The sequence below is a fragment of the Lathamus discolor genome, chromosome 2, assembly GCF_037157495.1.
Source record: "Lathamus discolor isolate bLatDis1 chromosome 2, bLatDis1.hap1, whole genome shotgun sequence".
Lineage (NCBI taxonomy): Eukaryota > Metazoa > Chordata > Aves > Psittaciformes > Psittacidae > Lathamus > Lathamus discolor.
The window spans coordinates 105,070,274-105,088,295 of record NC_088885.1 but is presented as its reverse complement, the minus strand read 5'-3'; the positions used below and the strand labels follow the sequence as shown (position 1 = coordinate 105,088,295).

General features: G+C 36.2%; 1 long non-coding RNA gene across 3 annotated transcripts in view; it reads left to right on the top strand.

Annotated features, from left to right (window-relative positions):
- Positions 1–3,050: 3,050 nt before the first annotated feature.
- LOC136009340 (uncharacterized) overlaps positions 3,051–18,022 on the top strand; it is a 172,425-nt gene continuing 157,453 nt past the window's right edge. For 2 of the 3 annotated variants that reach the window (XR_010610506.1, XR_010610507.1), the window contains exons 1-3: positions 3,051–3,283; positions 7,772–7,861; positions 8,671–8,734. This is a non-coding gene — a long non-coding RNA (uncharacterized LOC136009340). Of the gene's footprint in view, positions 3,284–7,771; positions 7,862–8,251; positions 8,295–8,670; positions 8,735–18,022 lie in introns of all 3 variants that reach the window. The other variant, XR_010610508.1, reaches the window with a different exon arrangement.

The following is an 18,022-nucleotide window of genomic DNA, read 5'->3' as shown; positions in this document are numbered from 1 at the left end:
AGCAAAGAGAGAGAAAAAGGAAAGTTTCTACCTATACAAAATAAACAGAGAAAAAACATTGTTGCATCTAAAGCCATGCATATGCTAACTGGGCTAATTGCTAGCAAAATAATTCTCACATGATTTCAGCTGTGGATTCCTTATAAGCAGCATATTTAGAGTGAAATTAGGCTGCAAACCACACGTGATGAAATTTAAATTTATACATTGAGGAGAATTTAAATATTAAGTTTTTTCCTGACTTTGGAAACTGCATAAAAATAATTTTCTGACCAGATCAGAAACTGGAGAGACTGGAGGTCTTGCAAGGAATGCAGACAAGAAAATGTGAAATACGGGTTTATCTCATATGGATAATTGTTTTTCTTTTCCCCATAAGATCAGTACTGAAATAACACAATAATTTATGTGTTTTATGAATAAAGAAAAATGACACTTTCAGGAAAGTTTTCCTAATTTGTATTTAAGGTTAGATATTTTGATATATATATAAATATATATACGCAATATGCCATGATTTTGTTGCCAACAACAAAAAATCCAGTAAAGCATCTAAGCAAGGCAGAAACTTATCGGCCAGGGCTACTTCTTTTTATACAATGCTAATGTAGTTTCATGCAAAACATGCACAGCCTTGTATATTTCAGCAAAGATACTGAAAGCAAGAAAAGTGAAAATAATTAAGAAAAGATGGACTGAGTTCTCAATATACTTAAAAAAATCTTTATAATAGAAGGGAGGAAAAGGAATTATTTAGGATGTTTATGAATGTAATGACAAAACCCATTAAAATGTCAGTGAGAAAAATAAATTAAACCTGAGAAGTCAGGAAACATTCTTTAATTGATTAACTCCTTGTGACAGTAGAATTTTTCACATGTAGTTGCTGAGACTAAGCTATGCTGATATCTCAAGTATCTGGAATTAAAATAAATTGCATTAAATGTTGGAGGCTGTATAAAAACTCGTCATGGGCACAGAACACAGAATGAGCACAAAATCATTAGTGAAATAACCCTCTTCATATCAAGTGGGTATACAATTTATTGAAAATGAGCAACCTACAACGAGAAAAGCTGGAACTTGTATTAAAAATCAAGGACTGTAAATGCACGAAGGCGCCAGTGACTGGTGTTTTGTTTCCTTATCCAGTACTTGCATTTGGAAGGGCCCTTCCCTTGTGTTTGCTTACTTTCCATAAAGCTGCTGTTGCTTTGTAAAGTTATGATACATAAAGAAATATAATGATTAGTCTCTTGTCACTTGTACCAATATAATCTACATAAGGAAGAAAAAAAAAAAACCAAACCCAAACAGAGTTTTTTGGCAGATAACTTGCTGCACCTGCTGCAGGTAATTGCTTTGGAAGTGATGCGCATACACCCTTTGGTCACATCTTTTGCTGTAGTAGATCAGTCTCAATCCATCAGAGTCACTTGGTGACAAATTGCAATAATCAGTGCCTACTAAATATATGTTTCTTTATTAAGATTGTAGTAGGCTGATGGATGGGTTTTTTTTTTAAGTATTAGATACTGTGCTCCAGACTTCATAGTCTGCTTTCACTACACTGATCTTATTTGCTTCCAGAATAAATTAATTTTAAGCCTATATATAGCTGTAATTTTCTACAATGAATAAAGGATATTAGCAAATTTGAATACAAGACATATAGTTCTCTGGGATCATTTTGAATATCAGTCAAGAGACCTTCAAGTGACATTTCTGAGGCCACTGATCTGTTCTTATTCTTTCCAGTAAATCATTAAGTTTGCCAGTAATAGTGCCATCACAGAAATATCGTTACCAGCAGCCATCAAGGAAATCTGTAAAGAAAAGCATCAACCATGTCTTGAAAAAGAAGTTCTGTGTTTCAGCTGTAAAGAAAGCAGTCCTCCTGCGTGGTTTTAAAGAGCTACTCATCTTTTTCTCTGGCTGTGATTGCTCCAGTAGCAAAAAAAAACCATCAGTTTTTAAATGCTGGAAAAATGAGGGTGTGGATTTGTAGTACATCCCCTGCTGTTTAGTTGTACCCAAGCGTAAATCCAGGTATGTCTTACTGAAAAAAAAAGTATGCAAGATCCAGGAACTTCTTTCCTGAGAGCTACTTAAAAATATTATTGTGTTTTTTTGTCATGCTGCTGAGCCAATATATTTACATCTTTTTATGCTAAAAAGTAAAACTAGTAAAAAAACAAAGATTAGATAAAATAAAAATAGGCATATGTAGTAAATCTCCACTTACCTGCTAGTGAAACAACTTGTGAGTCAGTGTCCTGGTAACTCTGGGAGAATGATAACTTATAAAGGAAATGAAGCCAACACAGTCTTTGCGTAAGGGAAAGATTGGAACATCTAAATCAAAGAGAAAGACAGTTGTCTCATTGGCATAACCTTGAATTAGGGTCATTTTAAAATAAATCATCCACTGTTTCTGAAAACATTTATAAGGAAGAAAAAAAAAAAAAGAGAAAATGCCAGTCAAAGGGAAAATATTCTGTCTTCCAGGAGGATAACCCTTTCAGCTACTCCTGATCTTTATAACCTCCCCTCCTATCATTTGGCAGACTCTATGTAAATCAAAGAGTCTATGCAGAAAAAGACTACGGTCTGTGTTACAAATAGTGTTTAAATACTCAGGTAGATAGTTGAGCTTGCTGTTCACCAAGATTATTGTCACTGTGTGCTTTTTTCAGTCCAAGAGTTCTACTAAAGACAGAACTGGTAGCTGAACTGAAAAGTTAACAAGCCAGAGTGAACTCTGCAGCGCTGAAGTCCAACTATACTAATTTGGGTAAATTTAAGTGATCATTACGGAGAACTGTAATTCAGGTCATGAAGGTAAAACATGTACTGAGCTTTAACAATATTTCATGAAGAGGTGGTAGTCCCTATTACTGAAACACATAGTGGGGGAATAGCATGAGTTACCTTAAAGAAAGATTTCACATTTGGGTGTATTAAATAGTGCTTAAATAGCAACGCCCGAAAGCATAATAATATTCTTAACAGTATAAACTGAGAAAATTTGTTTTCTTTCAAGAAAACCAAACACAAGCTCAAGGCAACTACAGAAAAGGTGAATTTGGGCTCAGGGACAGAGGAAGTAACTCATCTGTGTGCAGAAAGGCTGGTGAAAACACAAACCCTCTGCAGTCAGCAGTTCGACAGTTCCAGTGAGAGTTATTTGGGTCCTTGGCATATAATAATTGGATGTGAAAAGGCTAAACAGCACATTCAAGGAAGGTGACCTGAAGAAGAAAAAGAAATTAGGAAAAAGAAAGTATGTTCATCGTATTCAAGTGTCTTTCAGATTTCCAAGGAGGAAAAATATGCCTTACTCTTACTCTCCATCTGCAAATGCGCACACAATTTTCATCTTTGCTTTTTAACTTCCTTTTCTTCAGACCATTTGGACCCACTGAGTGCCATTATAATACACAAAAATAATTAATAGTAACAGTGTGCATGGTATGGAAGAACAGGGCACAGTCAAGAGACTGATGTCACAGGAGTGCAGAGCATTACTTTTACTATTTTTTTTTTGCCTGCCTTGTCCATCATTTGAATAACTTTCTTCAAATATACCTAGTCATGCTCCTTGCTCTTGAGCTCCAGATCCAAGGGCCCTCATTTCATATCATGTCAGGAAAGACTCATCTTACAAACTGAGTTTTTTTGCACTGCTTTAGACATTAAGATACTCAGTATGTGCCTTGGAAGTTAATTGTGGAAGGCCTTTATGTCTTCTTGCGCTGTGAATTTCTGTTCTGTACTAAGAGTACAGTACGTAGCCTACCACTTTATTACGTGCACAAAAATTAACATACCATAAGTTGTAATAAATAACTACTAAGAAAAAAAGTCTGTAAATTTGTGTTTACATTTTATTTCAGTCGCAGTGAAAATAAATACACTGGAGGCACAGAGGCCTTTTCACTCAGCCTTAGGAAATAAGTATCAATATTCTGGATCATTGTCTGAATTGAGAATGAATTAAAGAGTAATAATCCATGGTAACAATATTTAAGGTCCCATACAATACAACCCTCAATTTTTAGTTTTAAGTCTAAAAAGTCAGAAATTACTTGCTGTCAACAAGAGGTATATTGATTTCATTGAATTCTGGTGATTCATCAGGTTATTAAAAGAATTGGGAATATGATTGGCCTTATGATCATTTTATTAGCTTAAAATTTTTGAGCAGAAGACCGGAAGGCCTTCAGAGAGGTCTTCAGGTTACAATAACTTAATACGTAAGTATCCCTCTATTAATATTTCAGATATCTGTGTTCAGATATGTGAATGTTACTCCTACCAGCCCAACAGATCTGGGGCTGTAGGTGTGCAAGGGACAGCATAATTTCACCTAACTGCAGCTAACAAAAATCTTTACCTCCAGGAGGCATACTGAGTACAAAGCTGCAGCAGTAAGAGCTTGAGTGGCATTTACTATACTTTCGACCTTGCTGTAGAGGTTCTCTGCTGCTCAGCAGAGATGTATGATGCTATGGTTAAACACATTGAATATTTGAGGAAACACAATGGTAGGAAACACAATGGTAAGAAACACAAATGCTAATATTCAGAGATTTATTCTGAAGGTACTGAACATTTAGAGGGGATCACAGGTGAGAAATAAATTAAAATGCCCCCTGAAAACTACCCACCTAAGCAAAAAACACTATAATTTTAAGCAGATCAGTCTTCCTAATGTGTCTGATTTTGGCTGGGATAGAGTTTATTTTCTTCCTAGTAGCTAGTACAGTGCTGTGTTTTGGCTTTAGTCTGAGAATAATGCTGATAACACACTGATGTTTTAGTTAGTGCATTCATTTTCTGTTTTGTTTTATTTTGTGAAGGTGTGTAGAGATGAAAGGCCATGTCAGAGAGGGGCTGAGAGTTACTCAATGTTTTTTTTTTGAATATTACTGTTTAAAACAGAGGTACTATGATGAATTACAAGGAAAAAGCAGCTAGAATTGCACGACATAAAAATCTTGAATCCCTGTTACCACAAAGCATAAAATTTGTTATTTGTATTTATGGAGCCATGAAATCAGTAAACAATTCTAGTTTGAAGGGTGAAAATGCAAAGTAATTAATGAAGAACCTAAACACCTGACAAAGTTTTCACAATGATTTTATCTGTTCTGTGCTCACAAAATGATAGCCAGTTTGACACTTATATTCTCTGTTTTCATCCCACTGTGTTTCAATTCCAAAGAGCACACCAGGAAATAAACAGTATTTCACAACATGTGAAGGGAGAAAGAGATCTAGAAATTGTAGCAGTAAATGCTCAGTACATAATCCAGGCTTTCAAGGAGGAGCCAAGATCAGTAAAGTTAACTAGAAGAGAAGTGCATGAAAACTGGGACCTCAGTGGGCCAAGAAAAACACAAATGCTATTTCTACAGTATACAAAATTTTTCCATTCAGTAGGCAGGGCATACATCAGCTGTAGTTTATTAGCTATACTAAATGCTCATTAAAGTCTCAGATTCTATAGCCATTACCTCTAGCAAAACAAGCGCACAGAAGTCACTTGCCTTCATTAAGTGGACTTAGCCTGCCATTTGATTCTTGTTTAACAATTGGCCTGGTAGATCTGATTTTCATTCCATGCCATTCTCAGCATGATATGCAAACTTAGAGCTTTGCAGAAAAGGCTACTATTAGGCTACTCTACCATCAGAAAGCCAACAATAATCTCTTGAGGACAGATGGCCAGAGAAGGGATTAGCGGGAGAAGAGGTTTTTCTGAAGCAGAAGACAGACTAATTGTGATTGTCGGGTAAATTAAGAATATATAAATATTTGCAATTTCATGACTAATAACCCAATATTTGCATAACAATGTTACTCATTCTTTTTCAGTGACTTAGCAAATACAGAGTATGATAGAAAATTAAGCATTAGGGAATTTCTGGGGCATACTGGTAATGAATTAATCCCTGAGGTTGTGCTATATACTCAAACAAAGCTCCAACAAGAAAGGATTCAGCCAACTTTTTCAGATGTTAGCATATTTTATCTTGCACACTGAAATACAGCGAGTGGGATGATACCAGCCGGTATTGAAATTACAGTAGAGCATTTTCTGTGTGAGTTTGGAGTAGATAGAAAAGCTCAAGGTGCAATACTGGTCTACTTCTTCCTCCAGCCATCACTTCTTGCTTGGTTCCCAGCATTAATGTATATTCATGGCGACAAAACCCTGGGATTGATTACAGCTTAATCCGTCATTAATCAAAAATGCTTGCAGTAATATCAAAGGTAGTGCTGTCATTTTCTTGCACTAAGTAGTTGAATCTAGTGTATTGGAGTGAGGGGAACAGAAGGAGGAGAGCTGGAGATTTGTGCTCTTGCTGATGAGACATGGGGAAAAGCAAAATCATGAAGCAGCAGGGTGCAGGGTGAGGGTGGCATGACACCTTCACTGGGGCAGGCTGGAAAGAGTAATAAAAGAAAGTGGGAGGAGGTAAGGATGGCTATGGACCATGACCTCCTTCGGACTTCTTTAGAATAAAAACCTAGTTTCCTGATCCTCTTGTTCCTCTCAGGTTAAGAGCAGTCATTCTCTGGCGTGAGCCCATGTGGAGAGCTGCAGCTGATTTTGTCAGCCCAAATATCACAAGAGTGCACTGTTGGTCTAAATGGCTTTTCACTTTAAATGCCTCATGTAGGTATTAATGCAAATTCTTGCAATAAAACTTTTTTTGCCACTTCAACTTTTCTAAAATGAATTATATACAAAATTTTGTTAAAGCCTTCAATAGCATAATCAAGGAGAGCACTAGACTCAATACAAGTAACGGTTAACTGCAGCTGGACAGTTAAAAGGTTAACATTTACTAATTTTTAAATACTTGGTTTTACTACTTTTTTGTTATGTTGTTGCAAGTATTTTAGGAACAATATTACTGTTCAATGTGAAAGACTAGAAAAGTTTTAAAAGGAAAAGCTAGCATTGCTTTTGCCCTAAGAGATGTTTTTTACTCGTATAGTGTAGTGGTCAGACACCATTGCTCAAATACTGAAACGCAAGATAACAAACATTTTCTGCAGATGTTCAGTACGTTCAATCAACAGTACATCAGGAGAATCTAGACATGTTGTAAAAGGACATTAATTAATTTTAAACCGTGAATGAGAATGGTTAAAAAGAGTATATGTTTAAAGTGTGATTGGCTGTCTAGTATCATCCTTCTTTTTTACTTTCCTAATTACCATATGTTTTCTCTGTGTTTCCTCTATACAGAGCTTTTGGGGGACATTTTAACCAAAGAAAACCTAGATTAGGCATTTGTTAAATATTTTCCACATGATTATCCATTATCAAAATTGCTCTGTAATTATTTTCACCTTCAATAAGCAGCTACTGTGATGCATAACAGGCTTCTCAATTAATGAATTTATTTCTATGAAGAACTTTATTTCTGTGATTCTCTCCCATTTCTTTGAATTCCTGAACTTTATTTTTTTAGTTTTCTTACTAATTTTGTTTTTGGAGTACTGTCATTGAAATAATTGATATTGATGTAGCTTTCAGTGAAAGCTACTTTAATTGATACAATTGCCCTTAAAAATAAATATATCCTTAATTTTACATTACGCTTACATAAATGACAATATTTGCATGTAGATTGAGATACTATACTTGTTAAAAAGTATGTGTAAAAATGGTAAAGGAAGATATTCAGTATTATATGAACTTAGAAACAATAAAGCCTTCAAGAGATATAAAATTTAGGTGGTTTTTTTACAGGTCTAGTCTTTCAAAGTTTAAGAGGAGCCAGCGCCTTGGAAGAGAAAGATCCAGGACTTTGCATTTTCCTGTTCTAGAACCTCTGACAAGGTAGTAATATATTTCTCCTTCTAGCCTTGTTTATGATAAGCATTGTTAATGGCAGACTGTGCCACAGGTTAGGTAGCTTTTGACCTGAAGCCTTCTTTGGGATAGCTTGCTTCTCTTACAATTCACTATCTGATGGGGAAGCTCTGTTTTATTGCTTAATTGTAAAACATGCATCATATTAAGGATGGCAAAATGGTTTTTCGTGTAAGGGGATAATCTGTTGTCTGGGTCTTCTAGTATGCTATTAACAAGCAGAAACTTCATGTTTAGTTATTGTAGTTAATTTTTGAAAAAAACTCAAAAACTTTTAAGTAATTAGCATAGGATCACAATTAATGCACAGTGAGTTTCTTGATTTGAAATTTAATATTATATTCTCACTAAAAACAGAGCTCAAAGAAACCCGAATATCACCTTCATGCTTTCTTTCTAGGTAAGAGAAGAACTATTAAAGCCTTTTTATACTAATTAAATTTAACAAATAAAAATAAGCAAAGGAATAAGGATAATAATATGTATTACTAAAAGACTCTACACTTTTGATAGAGTAAAATAATTAGTTGATTTATTGAAATCTCTAGCTGATGATTCAGAGATTGAGGAGTTACATCAGCTGTTTTACTTCTTTCTTATCTCGTTCTCATAAAAATCTTGAGCTCCAGAGTCCTCAGTGGAACTGTCTGAAGGCAACAGCAGCAGTGTATCTGTTGTTGATATGGAGCAGGAGGCAGGAAGGGGAAAAGTGGAATCCTTTGATAAAGCAGGGTGAACTTCTTTTATTTTTCTTTCTTCCTTTACTTTTTGTGCAGAGAGCTGGTGATGGACTATTTGGAGAATTCATGCCAGGCTGAGACAGCATCTCTACAATCCTAGGTTTGTAGCTGCAGTTAACATGACCACCTGTACTACCTTTTGTTCTGTAAATTCTGATTTCTCTCTATACTGGAAGTTTTGACAATACAGTTAAGCTGTATGGGAGGGACAAGACTGGTGAAAGGAATACCACAGTTCAAAGTATGAGCCTCACAGTGTTAAACCACCTCTAATGCAGTGACTGGGCAAGCGGAGGAGGGCTCACTGGAATGTCAACGGCATCCCATGCAGTTTTTATATCAGTTAAATCCCAAAGAGAAAGATGGGTGAAGGTGCTGTTACTGATGAAATATTTTAATTTCCTTTTTCTGATGACCACTACATATCACTACCATTTTTATTGAAATATAAAAAGAAAAATATTGTCCAAACAGATTTTTAAGTACTATTTGATATCTGTTTGGTCTCTTTTTTACATTTGGACTTTTTTTTATTTTTTTTTTTTTTTTTTACATTTAATTTATAGATTTACAAATCAGGTAATTTTTTAAAGTTCTGTTTATGTAGTTTTCATATTTTGTTTTGTGTGAAATGACTACTGTCTGAAATAACATGCCATTCTTGACATGCAAATATTAGAGATAACTGATATAACAGCATTGTCTTTTGCTTTTTCCCTTTTAAGACATTAATATTCAGCTTTTGTTCTAAACTTATGATAGGTACTGAAGGAAAAAAACATTTCTTCAGGCATTTGTATATTTTTTTCCCATTGACTATTAACTAGCCTATGGCATACTTTTATTGCATGCTTCATTACTCTAGTGTGACAGAAAATCAACAGACTTGCATTTCAGTCTCAATCTAATTTGTATCTATCTGTCTATTATTCCCACTAAGCACATTTTCCATAAACAATGTTTGGTTATCTGTAATGTATAATTGAAAAGATTCGCATGTTTCATTTGTTATTCTTAGCCATGCATGGGTATAGAGACTTGGAGCAAAATATCTGAACATGTCTGCATCAGTAAATTGATTTTTTCTCTTTGTACAATCTTCACAAGTGGCATTTGGGCTCAGTAGGCAATAAAAGGAAGAAAAAGAGAAACATTGTTTTCTCCCCCCCCTTTTTAAAATCTTAATTCCAAAGCCAGAGGGTAATTTTCTTGGTAGGAGGTGAGGGCAGTGGAGCTTGTGGAAGATTGACTCTTGCTATTTGGTACTGACTGTAATTTCTCTAATCTGTTCACATGTAAAAACAAATCTAGTAATGAAGGTATGTTAAAGAATAGATTTGCAGCAAAAAGGTTCATCAAGGTGTCTAGAATGTGCTTTTGCTAAGAAAGTTGGGACCTGATGATCCTTGAGGTCCCCTTTCTACCAGGTATTCTATGGTTCTATCGTAACAAGGTCGTGTAAGAATACAATGAAGACATTTGTTTGGTCTCTGTTACTCCAGAGTCTGAGCGCACCATTATCTACAATATGTTTATCTGCATGGTACCCTTGAGGTAGGAAAAGGGCCTTAACTAATTTTTTCTAATTGCCTCTGCCAATGGGTAATTGAGTCAAGGAGAAGTTGAAAAGGGCCTATTTATGGTGAGATAAAAGCTCCTCCAAGCTAGTTTTAGACTAGCTATCAGGATTAACTCATACATTGTGAACAGCAAAAACTGAGCAGAACTGTGCTAGAAACTGGGTTTGCATGGGCAGCTGAACCCTTAGGCCACTCCACCATAACCCCTCTGCTGCTCACTTACAGACAGCTTGTATGAGACTCGACTGACCAGTATTGGCTCCCCCCTGCTGCCAAGACCCAGGACAAAGCCACAGCAACAACACTTCTCTCAAGGTTATTTGGCTGCTTTGCTCTCCAAGATTACAATAGGGAGTAAGTGCCACAGGAAGGAGACAGGAGGATGGAGATAAAGCAGAAATTTTCAGTACTAGCCCCAGGTTCTTCTGGTGGAGCCAGTCAGCTGGTCAAGCAGAGAGGGCTCACCTGTTGTAGCACTGAGCTTCATGATAGAATGTAAGGATATACTTACAGTGAGCTCAGGTCCTGCTAGTGAAGTATTTTGGTTACGGCAGTAACCATGGGTTGATGACTCACAAACAAGGCTCAAACTTTTTCAGTTTAGTGGATTTTGCTTCTGGGTATTTAAGGTTGAGTTGTTTGTTTGTTTTAAAATATGGTTATCTGGCTTCCCCTCATGATCATGTAAAATTTTAGCCTTCAAAGCATCCTTTTACAATGAATTCCTCAGGTTTATGGCCTGTGGGTTTTTTTATTTTTCTGTAGGAAGGATGTCCTGCTTTTATTGTTTAGAATATGGCTCATATTTTCATTTTATGAAGAACAAGTTGGGTATTGTATTGTCAGGATAATATCATATTGAAATATAAAGCCAATCCTTTTCCTACTGAATGATGTCCCAGATCAGGTAAATTCTCTTTCTCTAATAAATGATGATTTTTTTCATGTTGGTCACCTGAGAGCTGAGAGGCTAGACCTTTTTCCTGATTTGGGCTTTTTGCCCAGGAATATCTTCTCTAGCACAAATTTCTCAAGAGTTTCAAACTTTCGAGCTGCTTAGGTGTCCATGTTTTTTGTACTATTTAAGCCTCCAGGAATAAATAAAACTGAAGCTTGAAGAAATGTAGAGCCTGTAAGACTTCTAATCCAAATATCTTTGTCTGTAAATTGATGGTACAAAAGAAAATGTACATTTCTACATTAGACATTAAAAGCGTGGGTAACATGCTCTGACTTCTTCCCACTAAGAGGTCTTTGAACTTCTATCACACTCTGTTATGGAGTGCAGGATAATTGCATCTATCTCCGTGTATAGTTTCTTTTTGCATCTCTAACTCTCACTCCTGGAAAAAAGCTGATTGCTTTTGGCTTTAACTCCTTTTTACCAAATTGCATCCTCACTGTGTAATTTTCTATATGTTTTGTTGAGGGATTCACCTTCCTACCTTGCAGGTTTATAACTAGCAGGTATTTTTCTCTGATGTGATTTGGTAGTGGTGGTGTATTTTGTTGTCCAAGGGGTTGCTTCCATTTAAATACGAGGTTGTCAAGGTTTAATGAATATTGTTGTTTATGGTCTCTCACCAGCCCTTGGAACTGCATTCTAAATGTAATTAAAAGGCCACAGAGAAAGCAAACATTAGAAAAATGGGGAATTTTGATTTTTAATTTGGCTGTTACATATAAGGAGTTGTCAATACTAAGCAATTTATCGGTGGCAAATGGAATAATTTCCCAGGCCAGTGCAGATGTTTAACTATTTAGTCCTTTAACAGGCAAAATTGTTACAGTTGGTGAGAAGGTCTCAAAGAATGATTTTTGAAAAAAGCCACCATTGAATAGGGTCCCAGCAGCCTGCACAATTCCTTTTAAGTTGCTTGTTGAGTTCCTATGCAGCCTGCAAGGCAGAGCAAGAAAGGAAAACTCCCCTGACAGACCTGCCCTAAACCGACTCCAACCAAATGCCATATGTGCTGATACCTCCCAGCACTTCCAGAAACAATGGCACTGGAGATGGAATTTCTTTCCATTTTCTTTTTTTTTTTTTTATCCAAACCTCCCTGACCTTTCCATGAATGAGGAAGCCAGGTTTTGAAGACACCTTGTTCCATGGGAAAGTATCTCATACCCATTCTCTAGAAGACAAGACAGTTCCTGATCAGAAAGAGTTTGACTTCTGTTATACTTTGACTGGTTTACCCCTGATATGTAATAAAAGAGATGAAGACTTCATATTTCTCAGCAGGACACCATTACTGCTGCACTCTTCTTCTCAGACTTTCCATGTTTTCAGCCACCAAGTTGAATAAATGGGTCAGAAGGGAGACCCAACTGTTCCCAGCCTCCCTCTCTTTTCCACAAACGGCAGTCAACTGAATCACTGTAAGGGAACATAAGCACTTGGGGTTTTCATAGAATCATAGAATAGTTAGGGTTGGAAAGGGCCTTAAGATCATTTAGTTCCAACCCCACTGCCATGGGCAGGGACACCTCACAGTAAACTGTGTCAATCAAAACTCCATTCAACCTGGCCTTGACCACTGCCAGGGATGGGGCAGCCACAGCCATATTTTATATCCATAGTTCATTCATGGTGATAGAGTGTGTAGGCAGTGTGAGTACAGGACGTGCCTGTGAGATGGATCCGCCATAGGCACTATCTAGCTAGGGAAGCATTGACACAGATTGGCTGTGTTCTTGAAGTTGTTGAATCAAACACTTTTTTAAAAAATCAGTCAAAAAAGTATTTTCTTACCAAGATTTTTATGTGTAATAGCTAAAATCGAAACAATTTGAAGTACCTTCAAGAAACAGAAGAATGATGACGTTGATCTGGAGAGCTAACAAAGAATTCCTGCACTTTGCAGTGCTTGATCTTTTATGTTTTGTATCATAGCTAAACAGCATTTCCTCCTTCACTATTTTAAGCAGAAAATTTTTTCTTCATCAAACAATGTATGCTTCAACTTTTCATCTTATTCCATTATAGTACAGGATGCTAATAAGCTATGTTTTCTCCCAGCAGAGCTCAAAATAGCTTGATGTTATTTTGAAAGAAGGTGCATAATTACATGAAGCCTTCAGAAAGTGAAATAAGAAAAAAAAAAGTATAGTTTGAGACATCCAGTGTACAGAATACAAATCTTATTTCTATTTAGAGTTATTAATGATAATTCAGACATACTACTTTGGTTATGGAATACAAGGCTAATGAGATAAATTTCAAAATACGGCAATACTGAACAGTCTGTAATCAAAATGTCATTCAAATCTGAACTTTGAAATAATTTTAATTATCATCTTTTAGGATAATGATATGGCAAAAAAGAGAGTGACTGCATTTTGCCATCTGAGAGAGATTCATGTTCCTGCAAATGCAAAGCACAGCTATAAATACATTTGTATGTAATTGTGGTACTGGATCCCTGCTAACAACTGGGGTTGAAGGAGTTATTTTATTTTCCCATGAGGAGGAGTCTGTGCTAGGTGAGATACAGGATGATCAGCAAGAAAGAGATAGAAAAAAGAAGTGAAATAGACAGTCGTCATGTTGACAGAATGAAGACTGTCTTAAAAACAACCCTGTAGATTATGCCCATTTTCTTTTCTATTTATAAATCTGTCTACTTTGTAAAAGCAGCACTGCAAAGAACATGCTTGTGCATGCAAAGTGTTCAATAAACACAAAAGTTTTCATAAGCTGCCTGTGCTTTATGGATTTGCTTATTAAAACTGCTGCATGAAAACTGTAAGGCATCACCACTACTAAACTGAAAACAGGGACATAAATCTTGTTACGCCTGCATCCTACCTACTAGGAATAGCTAGGTTCTTGAATAAAAGTAGTTGCATGTTTAGAACACTTGCTGTCCCTGGATTAGACACCCACTAGCAGTGGTGCAGGACTTGCTCAAGAAGCCTGAAAACCCATAGTTTGCAAATATGATTGTTTGAAAATTTGGCACACAGTGCTATAAGCAGGCATCTCTTTTCAAACCGTTCTATGTGTCAAGTATTTGACGAAATATGCAATTTCTCAAGATATGTGCTTAACTTTAACTTTAGGCTACTTACAAAAAGTTGAGCCTATAGCACAGTATAGCAATAGATCCTCGTTCATTTATTCAGACTACAGAAGAGTTAAGAGGTGGTCTGAATACAGCTTCCAGAAAATCAAGTAGAAGCTTTGAAACAGAAAGTTTTTAACTTTCTGACTGAAATACAAAGGCCCAGAGTTGAAGATGGATGTATTCAGGTTCTCATTTTTTTTAATAGTTGACAATAGGGACAATATGTGAAGGGTAAAGTAGTGATAATTTAAATCAAGACACTGTTCATACAAAAATTCTTGTTCAAGCACAGACACTAGCCTTGAAACAACATTTAATGCATAGAATGGGTATGGCTTGCATTCTGCAGGGTGCCAGAATGCAGGGCCATTGCAATACAGCTTAATTACTAACTATTGCTCCAATCAGTGACATTAACCACAAATACTATATTCACAGAGGTATTTAGCCATTGATTTTAATGGAAGTAAGACCTGGATGCATCTCACTTGACACAATGCAGCATCAGAGCGCTGTCTGGGCACTGTTTGTGATGGAGTGATGGACATTTCTCCCAAGAGCAACCACTTGTGCCATATACAGAACTAGCACAGTGTTGCTCCGTAGTGGTAACACCTAGGAAGCACGGAAGCACCTACCACCTCACAGTATTTTAAAAGTGTCTTTTCCAAAACAGCTGGAACCATTTTAATATAATACAGCAAGCCAGATACATCACAGATACAGTTCACAATGACCACATGCTGGGATGATCTTTTAGCATTTCTCAGGGGAATTCTGTTTGTATAGCAATTCCAATTGCAGGAGAAATGCTAGTTCACATAAACAGTCTTTGCAATGGGTCCTTTATGGGAAATAAATCTTTCAGTTCACTACAGTCTGACACTATTGTCAGTTTTACACATTTCACTTTAAGAAAAAGGCTAATTAACACTCTGCTTATTCCCTGTATCCCTGTATCTCTGCTTTAGGTAAAGGTTACTAAATTATCTTAGTATACACTTTACAGATATTCTAGGTGTTTCCAATCCAGTGGAATTTGAGGTTTGGACTTTTTTTTCTTGTCATACATCTCTCTAAAAGAAATGTTCTTTATAGATCTTAAAGGTAGATTTCTGAGGGATTTTTTTTTTCAGTATTAATGTCTTTTACAGAACCTGCAGTTCTCCAATGTACTAGCTTTCAAATATGTAATCATTTAGGCTTTTGACATAGTTATTTGATAAACGCTTAGACATTTATTTGATTTTAAAAGTCTTACTATGACTTAGCTGGTCTCTAAAATGTTTCACAAGCAATTTGGTAGCATTTGTGAACAGTGGCAAGGCTGTTATTGCAACTGATAAGTGCAGCGACTTTGTTCTGTCACAAACTAATAGGCATGTATGTAGCAATTAATGCATGAAATGCATTAAGTTTCCTGGTGCTTAAGCACTTCTACTGCAAGTAAATTACCTCTAGCCCTTCTTCAGGTTGATTATTAACTTCATGGGGTAAAGTCACAGTAGTATTGAGAGACTATACAGGTTAACTCTTGCTGGAAGTTCCATCAGGAAAAGAGGATTGCAATTCATGCATAAGTTCTTATGCAGATTTGGAGAGCTGGGTAATTTTTCTGTGCTGCAGTAAATGAAAACAACTAAATTGCTACATGGGGAACAGTTACTGGTAATAGAAGTTACTTCCCCTTCCAATACATACTTGCTTCTTTGTCAAACAGATCTTTATTACAGATGTCCGAGTTTCCTTGCTGCATTGTGTCCTAAAATTGCAGTATTTGTTTAATCAAAACCTTGTGTCTAAATGGATTTATGTGCAGATTAAAGAGACAGCCTTTTGATTACCTGCTTTTGTTGCGGGGGGCCCTTTGATTACCTTCTGTTGTTGCAGGGGGAGGCATACAAAAAATATGACTATGTTCTGGATAATATGGAGAGAAGAGATGTTTTTGAATTATATTTTTTTCTTTTTCAGCTGGCCTTTAGATGCTCAGTCCAGGTTTTCTGTTTTGTTTTGCAACCTTTTTGCCTTATTTCCTTTTTTCCTTCAAATCCTGAAAGACTCCTGTTTCAAGCTGTAGCTGGTACATGAGATATGATCACAGGTAGAAAAAAAGCACACACTCTCTCTGCATTTGGATCTTGTTGTCAAATAGAAGCAATAGGGATGCATTTGCTGGATGTGGAATCTAAGCTAATAGCCTCACTTTGGAGGCGATTTGCAGATGGTTTTATGGAAGAAGAGGCAGAACTGGCCTGTGTCTGTTTATAAGAATATGTGCAGACATATTCACCATGATTCTTGCATCAAGATTTGTTTCTCCTTGATAGGTTAAAAGCTATCTTTTAAAAAATTGTCCAGGCATGATCAGAAAAAACCCAGCACAACAAGTAATGGAGAATTGTAGGCTGTTTTGTAGTTTAATACTCTTTAAATATGCAATCATACACAGAGGGGTTTCCTGCTGAAGCCAAAGAATGCAGGTTAGAGCTGTGGAGCACAAATAAAATCCAAGTGGAATGTTCAAACAGAGAATTGTTTCTGCTTCTGTTTGTTTCTCCTACCCGCTGAAACCTGTCACCAACTAATTAACTTTAATTAGCATGAATTAATTGTCTTTAATCAATATCATAGGCTACTATTTTGTGTACAGAATCTTTTTTTTTTTAAAGGTGTAATTAAGGTAAGTCATTAGAGAATAGCTGAGATGATGGGCAGGGAGTATAATGAAAACCACCCCTTTTTCCTAACATCTGTCAGTCAAGTTGTGATATTTCACAAGTGCCATGATAAGCATATATAAATAGTTCTAAAAGAAGAAAAAACCTCTTTGAGGTAGTGTCACAGTAGCTAAGTGTGAAAATTACCAAACCTTTATCAAATTAATATAATTAGATAATTACTGACTTTTTGGTTTGCATAAGTCCTGGATCATTTGCCCTAACACTGCATTAATTCTGTTATTGTATTGTATTGTATTGTATTGTATTGTATTGTATTTTATTGTAAGAAGGTGGTGGACTATAAGTTTTAAACACTTACAACCTTCAGCCTTCCACAGACATCTTTTGTAGACTCTGCTCTGTTAAGTCTAGAGTTGCATTGATGGTTTGGTTAGCTCCAGCAAAACTACAAAAAGTAGAAAATAGGACTGAACTAGTCTACTCCCTTGTCCCAAGGCAGAAATACATATTCTGATTTACACAGGTTACTGTTCTAATGTCTTATTAGAAGCCTTCACTTCTGGGTATGTCACAACCTTTTTAAGTGTTGCTTTTCACTATTACTACTATGAGAAAATGTTTCCTCATATGGAAATTGAATTTCCTTTCTTGCAACTAAAGTCAGAGTGATGTGGAAAGTAGCAAGAGTTGAAAATTCTCTGTTGAAATTGAGTTTTGACAGACAAGGTTTCTAACAGAACAGCTGGGTTTTCTTCACATCAGTTGCTCACTTTTCCCTTTCATAAAATAAAAATGAAAAAAACCAAAAAAGTAAGGGCAAAAAAATAACTACAAACTCCTTTGATTTGGAGAGACTTGCAGCATCCTGTAATAATTTTAGTTCAGTCTTTGTTAGTCCTTCCTTCTCATGGCCACTGTTTTTACTGGTTTTCCCCACAACCCGATGCCCTCTTCGTTCATGCAAACAGAAGTGGAAGGGCTAAGAAACAAATCAGGAAGGAAACAACAGCCAACAGTCCAACACTGGTGCTTGGCAAGAGCAGCCGGGAGTTCT